Raw genomic sequence first — 16,753 nt, 5'->3', positions numbered from 1 at the left:
CGTAACCCAATAGGAATGTTTTACCACCAATATGGAACAATTTCCTATTTTATTATTATTATAGAAATAATGGAAATCATTTTGAAAGATTAAAATTGTTTGCTTAATATGGGCTCTATGGAAGATGGCCTTCCTGCAGTTAGATGCTTCCTGGATGATGGATTTCCAGATAAGGGATCCGATTCCTATATTGCACTTCCACTCAGACCAAACTTTTGTCAATTAGCCTCTTGGTAGAGTCCTGCGCGGAACCAATTTGTTAAACCCGACTCACAACTCGCAAACTTACCCGCTTGGACCCGCTACCCGACCCACAAGTACCTTATCCGCAACCCGATCCGCGACCCGCTCACAGAAGAAACAGGAAGTGCTGTCATTGTAAACCGATGACATCATTAGAGGTAGGCGCAATCAGAAAAAATCAGTAAAACTCGCTATTGAGAAGACCCACAACCCGATCCGTGACCTGCAAACCCGGAGAACTGCCGACCCACTCCCGAAACTTCATCCTGCAACCCACAGGGTACCGCAGTTTTTTGCAGGTAACCTGCTGTACCTGACCCGCTGCAGGACTCTTACCTCTTGGTTGGTGTGGCCCTATAGGCTTTTCCCTGAGTAATACATAAATATGACCACTAGAGGGCGCTGTATGTTTTAGTCTGGGCTCATACAGTGCATGTGGCTATTGGCCAGAATTCGTCAGAGGCATTCAATCTTTAAAGGACCAGTAACACCAAAAATTTTTAGTTAAAAATCCCATCCTAAATGCTAAAAATAATAAGAAAAATAAATAAATAATAAAAAAAATCCAAGAAAAATGATATTTATATTCAGATTTTTGTAAATGAAATTATAATGTATTTTACCCAGGGAACTCTTGCCATTTGGATAATGAGAAAAAATGAAATTCATAGTAAATTTGTATTATTCGTTAATTGCATTGTTTTTTTGTTTTTTTTAAAGCTATGTGTAAATGTAACTGCTGTAGAAAGTAGTGTCTGGCTCTTTATATGGCACTGCTGGTTCTGACTATATGTATCAATGAAACAATGTAGCCTCAATGACTTTCTGTTATATTCCTTGTGTTCAGCCTGTTACTCACAGAACATGAAATTATATAAGTGTGATACACCCACTGGCGCTGATATAGGGCAATATTGCTATTATAATCTGTTGGGGTTCACTAATGGATTTTCCATGGGGATAACTCCCAGTACCCCCAACATCAGTGACAAGATTTTGTGTAGGGTAAAAAGTGGGGCCACACCATGAGATCCCCCTTAAGGGCTTACTGGTAAATGTTCTATGTATATAATTCATGTGATGTAGTTGTATAATCACATTTACTTTACAGTGCTACGCAATATGTTGGCGCTATATAAATACATGTTAATAATAATAATAATAATAAATATGGGCCCTCAGATGCATCACAGACGTGTATCTCAGTAGTTAAAGCCAAAGAGAGAAAATAAATTAGTGTAACTCCATTTAATAAACACATTTTTAGTTGTCTGCTGGCGGCATTTGTGTTTTTGTTTATTATTTTGTATATATATATATCTGGTTTTGTTCTACGGCTCCCAGACCTGGAGCTGAACCTGCTATGCGGTTGCTAGGAATGAATGACACTGGCAACCAGGCAGCTGCTTGGAAGTCAGGAAGGCTTTGAAAGATTTTTCAATCCCTAATAATAATAATAATAATAATAATTAGCAGGTAAGTGGCCTGAGTATCTTGGTATGTGATCCTTCCCCAGAAAGTACCATGAAAGGATTAAAGGAAAACTATACCCCCAAAATGAACACTTAAGCAACAGATCGTTCATATCATATTAAGTGGCATATTAAAGAATCTTACCAAACTGGAATATATATTTAAGTAAATATTGCCCTTTTACATCTCATGCCTTGAACCACCAGTTTGTGATGGTCTGTGTGCTGCCTCAGAGATCACCTGACCAGAAATACTGCAGCTCTAACTGTAACAGGAAGAGATCACCTGACCAGAAATACTGCAGCTCTAACTGTAACAGGAAGAGATCACCTGACCAGAAATACTGCAGCTCTAACTGTAACAGGAAGAGATCACCTGACCAGAAATACTGCAGCTCTAACTGTAACAGGAAGAGATCACCTGACCAGAAATACTGCAGCTCTAACTGTAACAGGAAGAGATCACCTGACCAGAAATACTGCAGCTCTAACTGTAACAGGAAGAGATCACCTGACCAGAAATACTGCAGCTCTAACTGTAACAGGAAGAGATCACCTGACCAGAAATACTGCAGCTCTAACTGTAACAGGAAGAGATCACCTGACCAGAAATACTGCAGCTCTAACTGTAACAGGAAGAGATCACCTGACCAGAAATACTGCAACTCTAACTGTAACAGGAAGAGATCACCTGACCAGAAATACTGCAGCTCTAACTGTAACAGGAAGAGATCATCTGACCAGAAATACTGCAGCTCTAACTGTAACAGGAAGAGATCACCTGACCAGAAATACTGCAGCTCTAACTGTAACAGGAAGAGATCACCTGACCAGAAATACTGCAGCTCTAACTGTAACAGGAAGAGATTACCTGACCAGAAATACTGCAGCTCTAACTGTAACAGGAAGAGATCCCCTGACCAGAAATACTGCAGCTCTAACTGTAACAGGAAGAGATCATCTGACCAGAAATACTGCAGCTCTAACTGTAACAGGAAGAAGTGAGGAAGCAAAAGACACAACTCTGTCTGTTAATTGGCTCATGTGACCTAACATGTATGGTTTGTTGGTTTGTTTGTGAGTACAGTGAATCCTATGATCCCAGGGGGCGGCCCTTATTTTTTAAAATGGCAATTTTCTATTTATGATTACCCAATGGCACATACTACTAGAAAAGTATATTATTATGATAATGTTTTATTTACATGAAGCAGGATTTTACACATGAGCTGTTTTATGTAATATCTTTTTATAGAGACCTACATTGTTTGGGGGTATAGTTTTCCTTAAAGGGACATACAGTAGCAGTGCTACATAGTTCAGCTGTGCTGCTCCCACTCGATAATCTGCAACTCCCAGCAACCTCTGTAACAAAAGCACCCTGCCCTTACTTTATAGAAGTAGAATAAATTAAAAGTGGAATAGTTTGACTCCTGTGGGGTCTGTGATTGATCAGGTACAAGTAAATGGCTGGTACTGAGCCTGTAACTCCTGCTGTGCAGCGTCAGTGTCACTGGTACAAAGGGAAGAGATAAAATGAGCAGTAAAACAGATTCCACTAAATAAACCTCCTATGGAAACTTCACCTAAATATCTGCAATATTCCCTTTCATGTTAGAAATAGCTCTGAATATTTTCCTTTTAAGGATGTGACTCGCAGCCCTTGTGTTGCACTTTGGTACAACTGTATGAGTTGCAAAAAAACAAAAAAAAAGGCAATTTTTTCCACTTCTGGACTTGGTGCTGGTTTTGTAGGTACTGACCGTTCCCTTGTGTTGCTCATCAGTGGAATGAATAGAAAGGCACCAGGGCTGATCCAGGGGCTAATGCTGCTTCTCCCACTCTGCACTTAGCATTGGAGCTGGTCAAAGGGGGGTACAATAAGGGGGGGGTACAATATTTCTCTCTGCATTCATAGAGCAAAATTTCTGGGTTAAAACCTTAAAATTCAGGGGTGGTTTACCTTTAAGTTAACCTTTAGTATGTTATACAGTGGCTGATTGTAACTTCATTATTTATTCGCTATAGGTTTTTAATTATTTCTAATCCTTTCCAGCTTTCAAATAGGGGGTCACTGACCCCATCTAATAAATGCTCTGTAATGTTACAAATGTATTGTTATTGTTACTTTTTATTCCTCATCTTTCTATTCAGGCCTCTCCTATTCATATTCCAGTCTCTTATTCAAATCAGTGCATGGTTGCTAGGGGAATTTGGACCCTAGCAACCTGAAATTGCAAACTGGAGAGCTGCTGAATAAAAAGCTAAATAAGTCAAAAACCACAAATAAGAAAAAATGAAAACCAATTGCAAATTGTCTCAGAATATCCCTCTCTGCATCATACTAACGGTTAATTTAAAGGTGAACAATCCCTTTAATGTAAATTAAGAAACCTGTAGAAAGGTGCCGCTATAAACATCGTCAAATTGGTCACTGGACCTCTCCCATTGACTTTTTTTTTTTATTTTTATTTTTTTTTCAACTTTCTATTTATTGAAGTTAACACAAGATCGACAAAATGCAATTGACTTTTCCTGTTTACATATACAGCAATAAAAATTTCACTAAGACGCAATCTTTGTCTATCGCATTATTACACACTCATAAACCTATGTATGTGTTAACAAATTTACAACAAATCCTTATAAAAAAAAAAAAAAGGAAAAGGAGAGGGGGGAAAAGGGTGGGGAGGGAGGGGTTGAGGGAGTCTCCCATTGACTTTTACGTGAATTTGGCAGGTTTTAGGTGCCATATAGAAAAATTCAGATTCTTAAAGGGTCTAATACAAATTTTTAAATTTTGATCAAAAAAAAAAATCTAAAAATTAAAATTTTAAATTCGACGCTTACTAAATCTGCCCCTACATTTAAATGATTTTCTAATAGACTTAAGATATGAAGATCCAAATTATGGAAAGATCCGCTATCCGGAAAAACCCAAGTCCCGAGCATTCTAACAGGTCCCTTACCTGTATCTAGTACATGCAGGGTCGGACTGGGCTGGTGGGCCCCGCTGGCCAACACCCACTTACTGGCCAAACCTGTCGCTGCTGCTCCTTCTTCCCTCTCCTGCCCCAGTTGATTAATTAAAAAAGGGGCACGTGGCTAGTTGTCTAATTGCCGCAGGGAACTGGGGGCCCAGAGGGAGCTTTGCGGCAGGGGCCTCCCTGAAAAAGCAGTTCTGGTTCCCAGTCCAACCCTGAGTACATGAGAGTGGAATATACAGGTATGGGATCCGTTATACAGAATCCTGTTATTCAGAAAGCTACGAATGGCTGTCTCCCATAGACTCCAGTTTAATCAAATAATCCAACTTTTTTAAAATGATTTCCTTTTTCTGTGTAATAATAAAACAGTCGCTTGTACTTGATCCCAACTAAGATATAATTAATCCTTATTGGAAGCAAAACCAGCCTATTGGCTTTATTTAATGTTTATATGATTTTCTAGTAGACTTAAGGTATGAAGATCCAAATTACAGAAAGATCCCAGGTCCCGAGCATTCTGGATACAGGTTCCATACCTGTAATATAGACATTACATTAGATATATACCTTTATATCACTCTAAAGCACAGCCATGGCTGCAGTCAGACAACAGAAGCAGTTGTTGAGTAAATTGAGCCAATTCATTAAAGGTTCTTGCGTCTCCTTGCCCTCGTGTCTCCTGTCTGACCCATGTGTCTATCAATACAGGGGAACCCCCCGAGGCGGCTGCTCCGATGTGGTGCCAGTTCCAGGGCTTCTAAACAGACTGTGTCCATGGACTTGCACCTAAAAAAGAAAAAAAAATACATAATTTTGCTGGAAATGCTAAAATGCTGAATCTTAATGATTTAGTCACAGATAGGAAAAGTAGATGGTGACTTGATTGCAGGGCTGGGCCCGACGGAGCCGAGATGCACCTGGATGACTCTGGATCTGGGGTGTCATGTCTGGTAGTTTTAGGCTGTTATTTGCCTCAGAGACCTGCAAGGACTGGCTTTGCTCTTACATATGGTCATAAATAGGGGCAAATTCACTAAGCGCTGAAGTGCCTAACGCTAGCGTCAATTCTCTAGCGTTGGTCATTTTCGTTACATTGCAAATTCACTAACGAACGCTGGCGTAGATTCGCTAGTGTTACTTCGCACCCTTACGCCTGGCGAATTTCCGCAACGGACGTAACTACGCAAATTCACTAACTTGCGCAGTATACTGAACGCTACCTTTTACGCCAGACTTCATTCGCCACCTCAGACCAGGCGAAGCGCAATAGAGTAGATAGGGATTGCTTCAAAAAAAGTTCAAATTTTTTCTAAGTCCCAAAAAACGCTGGCGTTTTTTCTATATTATGAGTGATAGGCTGAAAAAGATCGAAACATTTTTTGGGGCTCCCCTCCTTCCCCCCTACATTTCCTGACTCATGGCAACTTAACTATACAGTGGGCACATGTGTAGGGCAAAATAAACATTTTATTTGATGTTTTGAAGGTTTCCCAGGCATTTGTAGTGATTCTACGTATTCCTCCATTGAAATTTGAATTTGGCGCCGTATGCAAATTAACCATCGCTAGCGTAACTTCGCTTCACGAATCAACGCTAGCGCAACTTCGCAACCTTACGCTACCCCTGAGCGCAACTTCGGATTTTGGTGAATTTGCGGAGCGCTGGCGAAACTACGCCTGGTGAAGTGCGGCGAAGTGCGGCGGTTACACCTGACGCAACTACGAATCTTAGTGAATTTGCCCCATAGGGTTTATATAATGTAGAAATTAGGGAGAGCCAAGGGAGAGATATCATTGGACAGAACATGGAGGGGTGAATCCTCTATAATCAGTGCAGCAACTTGTATTTCTTAGAAAAGTACCCAATTTTCAAACAAGCCAGTAACCTTATATTATACTTTACATATAACACAATGGGGTAAATTGCGAAGTGGCTAATGCTGGTGAAAATTCGCTAGCGTGACATCATTTTGCCACTTCGCAAATTTACTAACAGTCACCTTGGCAAAAATTCGCCATCGATGTACATTGCCGATTGCATGAAGTTGCACTCTGGCGAAGGGGGAGAAACGACGCAAATTTATTAAGATTGTTTTTATATCTGAACGTTACCTCCTTCGCCACAGTTTACTTCGCCAGGTCAGAGTAGGCAAAGTTTAACAGAGTAGATAGGAGTTAGTAAAAAAAATTTTGATCATTTTTCTAAGTCCCAAAATAGTTGAAAATTGTTCTAAGTCCAAAAAAAACACTGGCGTTTTTTGGGTGATAGGCTGAAAACGAAGGAAAATTATTTTTAGGGTGCCCACCTTCCCCCCTACATTGTTAACATATGGCAGATTACATATACTGTGGGCACATGTGTAGGGCATTAGAACACCAATATAGACTTTTATTAACTTCCCCGGGGCTTGTGTAGTGTTCTGTATGCGCTGCTGCATACACGTCCATTCAAATTTAAATTTGGCGCCGTATGCAAATTAGCCTTCGATAACACAACTTCGCTTACCCTGACGAATTAACGCTAGCTCAAATTCGGTACCTTTCGTCTCCTGAGCGCAACTTCGGATTTTAGTGAATTAGCCGCGGCCTGGCGAAAATTCGCCTAGCGAAGTGCGGTGAAGGCTGCGCTAGCAAATTTCCAGACTTTAGTGGATTTGCCCCAAAGTGATCAGACATATAATTACAGCGAATGATTCGAGTTTTATCACTGCAAGATAACGGATATAAGAGCTACAGTAGATATGACAAGTGCTATATATTATTGTTATATCACAGTCAGATATTATATTGATATCTCAGAAATAATGATTAACTCCACCCCAACCCCAATACACTCCTCTATTGTACAACTCCACAGAATATGTGGGTGTATGACGTAGAGAGGGACATTCTGAGACATTTGGTTTTCATTTTTTATTATTTGTGGGTTTTTGACTTATTTAGCTTTTTATGGTCCAAATGACACTAGTAACTGTTCATTGAAGGGGAAAACATGTTTTACTTCCTGGTTTTCTAGTCACGCAATTTCCCGCCCGCCCCTCATTTGCATATGCAAATTAGGATTCGTATTCGGTTTGGCCGGGCAGAAGGATTCGGCGAATCCGAATCCTGCTGAAAAAAACCAAATCCTGGATTCGGTGCATCCCTATAATTTTGTACCACGTTGATTGGTCGTTGAGTTGGCTCATGATGATATCTTTATGTAAAGGGCACTCACCCTGGTGGTCTTGTGACGCCCGCCTCATGGTCCTTCCTCTTCTTTATGCCAGTAATACTAGTGCGCGCGTCTCGCACTTCCTGGTTTTACGTGTAACGAAGCATCGCCGTCATTGCGTTTTGGCGCAACATGCTCTCATTGCCTGTTGTAGGTTCTACTTTGTAGCTTCCTGGGTGAGATTTTGTATTATTCTGATTTCTGTCCTGACTCCTGCCTGACTATTCTGAATTCCCTAATCCTGACCTGCGCCTGTCTGACCATTCTGAAGATCTTCCTGGTTTGACCCTTGCCTGTCTGACTTCTCTTGAACTCTGCACCAACCCAGCCTGTGTGACTAAGATACTTGTCTTATCCTGAATTGTACCTTCTGCCCAAAGACTTAAGGTGGCCATACATGGATAGATCCGCTCGTTTGGCGATGTCGCCAAACGAGCGGATCTCCCTCCGATATGCCCACCTTGAGGTGGGCAATATCGGGCAGATCTGATCGTGGGCCCTAGGGCCTAGCATTCAGCAAACGGGCGGTCGGATCGCGGGATTGCGGGACTGCATCAACGAACAGATGCGGCCGCGATCCGACGGGATTTTTAAACCCATCCGATCGAGATCTGGCCGACTTTCGGCCAGATCACGATTGGGGAAGCCCATCGGGGGCCCCCATACACGGGCCAATAAGGCACAGACTGTGTCGGCAGCTTTTATCGGCCCGTGTATGGCCACCTTAAGATAAGGATCGTGCCCCTTTGCTCGTCCTAAACCTTTGTTTGGCTCCTCTCTTATTAAGACCTGGCGGCATCACATTAGCCGAGGGCTCCTCCAGAAGTGAAAGGTCGATGTTAAAGGGATACTGTCATGGGAAAAAATGAATCAGTTAATAGTGCTGCTCCAGCAGAATTCTGCACTGAAATCCATTTCTCAAAAGAGCAAACAGATTTTTTTATATTCAATTCCGACATGGGGCTAGACATTTTGTCAATTTCCCAGCTGCCCCAAGTCATGTGAATTGTGCTCTGATAAACTTCAATCACTCTTTACTGCTGTACTGCAAGTTGGAGTGATATCACCCCCTCCCTTTACCCCCAGCAGCCAAACAAAAGAACAATAGGAAGGTAACCAGATAGCAGCTCCCTAACACAAGATAACAGCTGCCTGGTAGATCTAAGAACAACACTCAATAGTAAAATCCAGGTCCCACTGAGACACATTCAGTTACATTGAGAAGGAAAAACAGCAGCCTGCCAGAAAGCATTTCTCTCCTAAAGTGCAGGCACAAGTCACATGACCAGGGGCAGCTGGGAAATTGACAAAATGTCTAGCCCCATGTCAGATTTCAAAATTTAATATAAAAAAAGCTTTTTGCTCTTTAGAGAAATGGATTTCAGTGCAGAATTCTGCTGGAGTAGCTCTATTAACTGATTCATTTTGGAAAAAACATGTTTTTCCCATGACAGGATCCCTTTAAGTGCACATATAGGGCAATATTGCTATTATAATCTGTTGGGGTTCACTAATGGATTTTCCATGGGGATAACTCCCAGTACCCCCAACATCAGTGACAAGATTTTTGTCTAGGGTAAAAAGTGGGGCCACACCATGAGATCCCCCTTAAGGGCTTACTGGTAAATATGGGCCCTCAGATGCATCACAGACGTGTATCTCAGTAGTTAAAGCCAAAGAGAGAAAATAAATTAGTTTAACTCCATATAATAAACACATTTTTAGTTGTCTGCCGGTGGCATTTGTGTTTTTGTTTATTATGTTGTATATATATATATATATATATATATATTATATATATATATATAATATATATATATATTATATATATATATATATATATATATATATATATATATATATCTGGTTTTGTTCTACGGCTCCCAGACCTGGAGCTGAACCTGCTATGTGGTTGCTAGGAATGAATGACACTGGCAACCAGGCAGCAGCTTGGAAGTCAGGAAGGCTTTGAAAGGTTTTTCAATCCCTAATAATAATAGTAATAATAATAATAATAATTAGCAGGTAAGTGGCCTGAGTATCTTGGTATGTGATCCTTCCCCAGAAAGTACCATGAAAGGATTAAGGGACATACAGTAGAAGTGCTACATAGTTCAGCTGTGCTGCTCCCACTCTATAATCTGCAACTCCCAGCAACCTCTGTAACAAAAGCACCCTGCCCTTACTTTATAGAAGTAGAATAAATTAAAAGTGGAATAGTTTGACTCCTGTGGGGTCTGTGATTGATCAGGGACAAGTAAATGGCTGGTACTGAGCCTGTAACTCCTGCTGTGCAGCGTCAGTGTCACTGGTACAAAGGGAAGAGATAAAATGAGCAGTAAAACAGATTCCACTAAATATGTATGAAAACTTCACCTAAATATCTGCACACAGAGCAATATTCATTTTCATGTTAGAAATAGCTCTGAATATTTTCCTTTTAAGGATGTGACTCGCAGCCCTTGTGTTGCACTTTGGTACAACTGTATGAGTTGCAGAAAAACAGAACAACACTCAGTAGTAAAATCCAGGTCCCACTGAGACACATTCAGTTACATTGAGAAGGAAAAACTGCAGCCTGCCAGAAAGCATTTCTCTCCTAAAGTGCAGGCACAAGTCACATGATCAGGGGCAGCTGGGAAATTGACAAAATGTCTAGCCCCATGTCAGATTTCAAAATTGAATATAAAAAAAATCTGTTTGCTCTTTTGAGAAATGGATTTCAGTGCAGAATTCTGCTGGAGCAGCGCTATTAACTGATGTGTTTTGGAAAAAACATGTTTTCTGATGACAGGATCCCTTTAAAGGCAGAAGCGAGAGCTGAGACCAGGGAGCTTAGCGCTGGTTCTGGATTTAGTGTGGTGATCGTGACACTTGTATCTGAGGATTCCCCTGGCTGCCCATCACTTCTATCTCCAGGACATAACGTTTGTACAATTACTGTCTATTCATTGGCAGAACAGACGGATTTGTTATTTTTTTCTACTTTAATCCTAGAGTTGAAATGTGAATATTGATTTTAGATTTTGGCATTGAAACGTATGATCGATGTTCGAACGTTCTCTGTTATGATGAATAAAATCAAACGTTTATGGCCAACTTTAAACCTAAAGACAAAAAAAAGGAAAAGGTTCTAAAAGTTCAGCTGGAAACAACTGCGCACGGGGCTCATTCTCACAGCAGATAACTACGTTGTACCACAGACATTAGCATTTTCTTTTTCACTACTATTTCTATTTATTAGGAGCAGCATTGCACTGGGGGTGCTGTGTCCACTGGGGTCTCCATATCAGGGCCCCCTCTGTTCCACATGAAGGAGCACAAGAGCTGACGTCTGTGGGTCTGGGCCAGTGGGGTCCACGAGGGTTGGGGCCACTGGGTTTTTTACAGGTGTTTTGCCAGTCTGACCTTGATGAGGAGTCAGTCCATTTCAGGACTAGGGGTGGGCAGAAGAGGCAAGTGCCTAGAGCATAGGGTTGCCATCCGGTCGGTATTATACCAGCCTAGCCAGTAAAACACCTGCCAGGGCCGGGGCCGGTATTACAGATTTACGGCAATGTAGCTGCTGATACATTTGTAATACCCTTTACAAAAGCCCTTGCCCTCCAGTAAAAACTTACATTTCCTTTGGCTTCTGCGATGTGGCCCCCGCCCTTTTGCGGCGCTACCCTGTGTCTCCGCCCCTTTTTACGTCGCTGACTGCCGGCTCTGCCCCCTTTTGCATCACGGTCCGCCCCTTTATTATCCGCCCTCACCACTGGCCAGTATTTTTTTTTTTAAAGGTGGCAATCCTACTAGAGCACAAAACTGGGGGTGCCAGGTAAGTACCTTCTCTGCCTCCGACCCCTAGTCAGGTCCCCTCTTTCTTGTCTTCCCGGCTGTGACAGACGTGCGCTCGTGGCTATTCACGGCATATTTGGTGCTGTGACTGGTCAGGTTGTCTAGCCCCGGCACTGGTCCATTTTTGGCAACTTGGAATTCCCAAAATTGCCTGTGAGTGCGACTCGCCAGCAGAGCACAATGGGCCTTTCCACAACAGCAGTAGAGTAGGATTTCTGGTATCAGCTGCCGCCTGAGGGGGTTTAGTGACTGTGCCTCACAGGCCCGGATTTGTGGCGAGGCCTAATATTAGGGGCGACGTGTTATCCAGCCACTTTCCTGGGAGCAGTGGGGATCTCTCTGGTGCTGGAGCACACGTGCAGTCGTGGGGATGGCGGTATGCGGGTGGGCACCAGGACTTCCCGGTAGTGATGTGAGGGCCGGCCCAATACCCACAGGGTCAATCGGGTTCAGGCCGACTTCGCACCCCCATTTGCGAGTGGCAGGTCCAGGTTGAGCTCTTCTTCCTGCTCTCCCTGGCCGCCATCTTGCACTGCCAACTTCTGGTTTTATAGCCGTGCGCCTGCTCTCCCTGCCCCTTTTGTGACATCATTGGCGGGACGGGTTGACGCAAGTCTATAAAAGGAACCCGGAAGTCAGATGTGGGTGTGCGTGGGAGGAGGGAGCCAATAAATCCAGCGCACTGACACTAATTTAACCCTTATCCCAGACATGAGGCCCAGGGCTCCACATAAAACACCTGAACTCCAGGTAACTAGGTAACACCTCACTACACTACTTTAAAACTGAACATATACAGAATCCACAGGCTGCATGATTAATTAGCAATTCATTTAGATGCCTGCTGCAGACTGAACTGATTTATGTGCAGCCATGCATCATGTACAGGAATATAAGGGCAGAGACTGACGCAAAGATTTGGGGAGATTTAGTCTCCCCGCAACAAATTGTTTCTTCTTTGGGCGACTAATCTCCCTGAAAAGCTTTCCCACCAGCTAGAATGTATATCGCCAGCAGGATAACACTAGGAGCGCTTCGTTTTCCGAAGTCGCCTGAAGTTTCCTCGTGAGTCGATTGCCATTGTATTTTCAGGGAGATTGAATTTTGTAAGAAGTGAGTGCGCTCCCCTCTTTTATAGACAAGACTTGTAATCTCACTGTATATAATGTACCAATAGAACTCAGTTATAGAATAATAGATAATATAGAAACAGCGCTCCTTTCAATGCTTCATACACACACACACACATATACACATACACACACACACACACTACGTACAGTACCTCCCAACTGTCCCTTTTTCGGAGGGACAGTCCCTCTTTTGACAGCTCAACCCGCAGTCCCTCATTTGTACTGGAAAGTCCCTCTTTTCTCTGCACTGAACAGCCAGAAAAAGAAACAAAGTTTCTCACTTAATTGGCTTTTAGCAGAGAGCCCAGAACAGCTAACAGGTGCAAATAAGATACTTTGTAACAATTTTCAGACACAAAGAAACTGTTTAGATATGGAGAAATATTTTCAAACTTTCATAACCTGCCAAATTTTGTAATATTACCATGGTAATTAGGGGGTGTGACCACAAAAAGGGCGTGGTCAAAAAATGTGATGGGAGGTATGGGAGGGGATGCATACCTCCCAACTGTCCCTTTTTCGGAGGGACAGTCCCTCTTTTGACAGCTCAACCCGCAGTCCCTCATTTGTACTGGAAAGTCCCTCTTTTCTCTGCACTGAACAGCCAGAAAAAGAAACAAAGTTTCTCACTTAATTGGCTTTTAGCAGAGAGCCCAGAACAGCTAACAGGTGCAAATAAGATACTTTGTAACAATTTTGAGACACAAAAACACAGTTTAGATAAGGAGAAATATTTTCAAACTTTCATAACCTGCCAAATTTTGTAAAACAAACATGGTAATTAGGGGGCGTGGTCACAGAAAGGGGTGTGGTCAAAAAATTGCTGCGCTACGTGCGGAAAATTTTTTTGTCCCTCTTTTTACTTCCAGAATGTTGGGAGGTATGACACACACATACACACACACACATACACACATACAAAACTTCCCACAATTCACTCGTGTGCGTGAGATATCCAATAAGTTACTGGCAGGATCCTTTATACACAGAGCTGTCGCTTCTTTCCCTTCCTCCCATGTGACTTTCCTCCTGCTCTCTGCAGGGTCCTAGTGCTCTCTGCTAGTCTCTCCACTCACAGCATTCCAAACAGCAACACAAGAATCAGAATACAATCATAAGAATTTTAATCAATTCAACACAAAATCATAAATCCAGACTTACATTTCAGATACACTTCTTCCTGTGTACCTTGGGCTCCCTCCCCTAGTATTTATAGGATAAAGCAGGGTCGGACTGGGATGCCAAGGGCCCAGCAGAAGACGTTAGGCTGAGGGCCCACTTTCCAAATTATTATACCTCCTCTCCCCACTCAACCGCTTTATTCTCCTAGTCGTTTTTCTCTAAATACTAAACTCTATTCTTCCTCATCTATTAAGCCTCTTTGTTCCTTAAAGAAATAGGGAATGACCATGAAATAGGCCAAATGTTTAGAAGCCAGAGGGGCCACTGACAATTGGGCCCACTGGGAGTTTTCCTGGTATCCCGGGGGGCCAGTCCTTCTCTAGGTTAAAGGTCATAGTGGGACACTGGATTGTCCAATTTAAATAGGCATAAATAGGTAAAACATTTCATTTCACTTGTTTAAAACCTCATAATTTAGTAAAATCACAGTTGTGAATATGTAGAATTATACACTCTTAAAAAGTTTTCATAAAAAACGTGTCAAGTCAAAATCAATATTTAACCCCCAATGTCCCCAGCTGGTATATCCATTTAGATTCTTCTTGGGAGAGAGTTAGTTTTGTGTCTCCTCCTCTCCAGTTGGATCTTGTATGGCTAATCCCCATGAACATATGGCCACTAGGAACTTTATTATGTGCCTTAGCAAAACACCACACAATTCTTACAGTAGGGGAACCCTGATCTATTCTTGAGCCACATCCCTTCTTGCCTGCTGGTCCTAAAATAACTCGGAACTAATTTACGTTTGATGTTGTCTGACCTTTAGTAAACCATCTTAGGTTTATTACCAATGATAGACTCCATACTCTTATCCAGTTTTAGAATATGCCAGTGCTTAAGGTGGCCATAGACACACGGATCCTATCGTACAAATCGAGGATTCGTACGATTTTCGGATCGTCTGTGGCGAGTGCCGACATCTTTCGTCCGGCGGAGATCGGTCGTTTGGTCGATCGGTCAGGTTTGATTTTGACCCGACCGATCCCGCCGGAGCCCACGGCACATCGTAATCTGATCGTTCGGCCATACACCCGAACAATCAGATTACCCCCGATATAGCCATGTTTGTTAATGGCATATGGGGGAAAGATCTGCTCATTTGGCGATGTGGCCAAACAAGCGGATCTTTGCATCTATAGCCACCTTTATTCATTACACTTTCTAATGCCTTATGGTCAGCATATACTGGGTAATAAGGGGGACTTTCTCCCTATTTACTTCAACAACCGATATTTTCTTCATAAGGACCTCTCTAGTGGACTTTATTTTTTGCCTGGTCAATTATTTCTTCCCTGTAGCCTTTTTCCATCAATTTGGTAAGAAGTCCCTCACAGGCCTTATCGAAGTCTCGCTTTTCTGTACAGTTACGTTTTATCCCACCGTCCTGACCCCGGGGAAGATTGTTAAGCCACTCCCTATGGTGGCAGCTAGAATAAGGTATTTAAATACAGGCAGATGGAAGACAGGTACGTGATGATTAATTCTCCTGTTTGACACACAGTATCCCCTTTGTGCTCCACCTCAAATAAAAACTAGAAAAAGACAGAGGCCAATGTGCGCTTCCATATACTAAAACACCGGATCCCTGCTAGATTTATACTTACAGGATCGCCGGTGTTAAGCTCGCATGTAGTTAGAATGGCTTTGAAGTAGATAACGGTCCCGTCTCTCAAACGCTTACAGCGAAGCTTGTCTTTAGTCTTGTCAGAGTCCTCGTGTTCCACTCGCTCACACGTTCCTATTATCACCTCCTCACACTGCAGACTGCAGCCGAACGTATGGAGACTGGCGCTGCTGGCTGGGAAGTCAGTTGAACAGCAAGACAAATGCTCAATTGATAGGATTTTTATTAATATAATTCAATAGTGTACACTCACATTTAAAATACTTAGTCCACGGCCCAACGCGTTTCGTGATCCAGAATCACTCCATCAGAGGCAGTACAATCCTATCAATTGAGCATTTGTCTTGCCCAGCCAGCAGCGCCAGTCTCCATTCGATCAACTGCAGTCTGCAGTGTGAGGAGGTGATAATAGGAACGTGTGAGTGGAACACCAGGACGCTGATAAGATCAAGCCAGCAGCGCCAGTCTCCATACGTTCGGCTCAGGGCCGATCCTGCGCATTTCGCCGCCTGAGGCGGGCTTCGTTTTGCCGCCCCCCCCTTCCCCATGGTACTCACTTTTCCTGACTGGGACTGGGTAGGGGAGGGTCCACGTCGCTAATGCAGAGCGCGCAATTGCGCGCTCTGCACTAGAAGAGCCGAATTTCCGGGTTGAAAACCGGAAATTCGACTCTTAGTTACCAGGAGCGGCATTTTTGCCGCCCCTGGTAACCAGGGGGGCGCTGCCGCCTGAGGCGAGTGCCTCAACTCGCCTTATTGGCGGAGCGCCCCTGGTTCGGCTGCAGCCTACAGTGTGAGGAGGCGATAACAGGAGCGTGTGGGTGAGGGGAACACGAGGACTCTGACAAGACTAAAGACAAGCTTCGCTGTAAACGATTGAGAGACGGGACCGTTATCTACTTCAAAGCCATTCTAACTACATGCGAGCTTAACACCGGCGATCCTGTAAGTATAAATCTAGCAGGGATCCGGTGTTTTAGTATATGGAAGCGCACATTGGCCTCTGTCTTTCTCTATTTTTTATTTGAGGTGGAGCACAAAGGGGATACTGTGTGTCAAA

Source organism: Xenopus laevis, chromosome 2S (assembly GCF_017654675.1).
Source record: "Xenopus laevis strain J_2021 chromosome 2S, Xenopus_laevis_v10.1, whole genome shotgun sequence".
In the NCBI taxonomy this organism is placed as follows: domain Eukaryota; kingdom Metazoa; phylum Chordata; class Amphibia; order Anura; family Pipidae; genus Xenopus; species Xenopus laevis.
The sequence above is the reverse complement of the archived record's forward strand: the minus strand, read 5'-3'. Positions refer to the sequence as shown.